General features: G+C 61.5%; 1 protein-coding gene across 4 annotated transcripts in view; it reads right to left on the bottom strand.

Annotated features, from left to right (window-relative positions):
- LOC113216539 (uncharacterized) overlaps positions 1 to 1,920 on the bottom strand; it is an 89,374-nt gene that overhangs the window by 76,667 nt on the left and 10,787 nt on the right. The gene's annotated exons all lie outside the window — the stretch shown is intronic.

Raw genomic sequence — 1,920 nt, 5'->3', positions numbered from 1 at the left:
GGGGGGGGGCAGTTTGACCAGCCAGGCGCCGTTCACAAGGACGGCGCCGGCTGCGCGGGGCGTGCGCGGGCCAAGGCGCCACCCGGAAAGGCTAAAGGGGGAAGGGGTAGGAGAGGGGGCAAAAGGGGAGCACAGAGGCGCCGTCTGCCACATTCCTCACTGAAAGGCAGATGATGTCGCACCCCGAGAGAGAGAAAGAGAGACTGAGAAAGACTCTTCTCTCCCCCCAGCATAGTCCTGCCTCATGCAGAGCTGTGTGGTGTGCTTGCGCGGAGTTGAGCGAGGGAGGGACGAAGGGCGCCCCCTCTGAGCGACGGCAGCCCTTTGTGGCGTGATTGGGGGGGTGCGTGATGGCGCATAACCACCGCCTTTTGAGGGGAAGGGGGGAGGAGGGGGTAAGGACGACAGAGAGGCCGACGGCGGCGTGGGGCAGGGCGCACAACAGACGTGCCGGAGGTCAGCAACCCCCTGCTGCTGGCCATTCCACTCGCGGGGCTGCTGTGTGTGTGTGTCAGAGAAATAGAGACAGGGAGAGAGAAAGAGGGCGAGATCAAGAGAGCGAGAGAAAGCGAGCAAGAGAAAGAGACAGAGAGCGAGAGCGAGAGAGAGAGAGACATAGAGACAGAGAATATGTGCCCCTGGCCAGCGCGGCACGTACGGCATACGGCTGAGCAGCCGAGCAGAGCAGCACAGAGTTGCAAACCAAGCACAGATAGCGTCCCGCCAGGCCCGCCCCGCCACCAGAGGAGGGCTCCCACGGCGATAAGTAGTAGGAGAGACGCCATGCCGGGGTCCCTCCACAACCACCACCCCGCCGCCGGAACTGCACACCCGTGTTGCTAGAGATGAGTGCCTCAAAGGGAGCACGGGGTGCACCCTGCTTCTCTTTCCGTATCTTCCTCCGCGTGGCGCCCCGCCCCGCCCCCCCGCCCCGCCACAGGTAGCACCTCTGCTGCGTCTGGTGGGCCTCATTAGCTCCCACTTGTTCACAATTACAGCAGGGCTACACAGCCGTCAACAAACACGCGCCACCTCACTCGGTCGCACTGTTGTGTCGTGAGTACGCCTGAGAACAGACCCCGCACTATACTGTACCACCACGTGCAGGCGTGCGTGCAGGCGGGTTTGTCTACCACCGTCTCTGACTGCCAAACCGCGCGGCGCCTCAACCGGGAAGATAATCGTCTCGAGGGTTTAGGGCAATTATCAAGGCTCAACTGCCAAAGAGGCCTCATTTAAGCCGTTTTAGGCCTCTTTAGTGCCTATACAACGGCATTGAACCCACAATGTCCAAAACAACCCTGCAACCCTGTGACCGTAAGACCATTTATTTTTCTAGAATGCACCCTTAGGGTACATCTAGGCTAAACTACACCATCCATTGGGTGACTTAGCGATGGGCTGTCCCATATCCTGCACGCCTTGAATGGCGTTAACATTTTGGTTACTTTTCTTGCGCGTCAAGGATGCACTGGGCGCCAAGGTCACGATAGCTGTGGGACCATGTGAGCCACTACCAGGCCAGCAGAGCGCCGGGGTGAGGTGAGCGTCAGCACCCGAGAACACCCCTCCGCAAGGACTGGGCTAGACCGGACAGACTGCCATGGACTGACGGCCATGCATCAGGGGGGCACAGGGGCAGGGCGGGGCGTAACGGATGCCACGCGCGTCTCTCGGGGAGAAGCGTAACGGCATGCGGCTGCGCTCCGCCCCGCCCTGGCCAGTGCGAACACGGGGCTCCAAGGTCGCGGTAGCAGTAGGGGTGGCGGTGATGTTCGACGGGTAGGTTGGCGGGTGGGGGGTGAAGCGGTGAAGCCACGCGAGTAGCGTGGGAGAAGGGGATGTTGGCTTTGGCAGCCTAGGCTGAGGTGGTGGTGGTGGTGGCGCCTGCAAGTTACCCTATCGGTTGCAACGAGACAG

The sequence above is a fragment of the Frankliniella occidentalis genome, unplaced genomic scaffold (assembly GCF_000697945.3).
Source record: "Frankliniella occidentalis isolate FOCC.00 unplaced genomic scaffold, Focc_3.1 Scaffold66, whole genome shotgun sequence".
In the NCBI taxonomy this organism is placed as follows: domain Eukaryota; kingdom Metazoa; phylum Arthropoda; class Insecta; order Thysanoptera; family Thripidae; genus Frankliniella; species Frankliniella occidentalis.
This window is presented reverse-complemented; position numbering and strand designations above follow the sequence as displayed.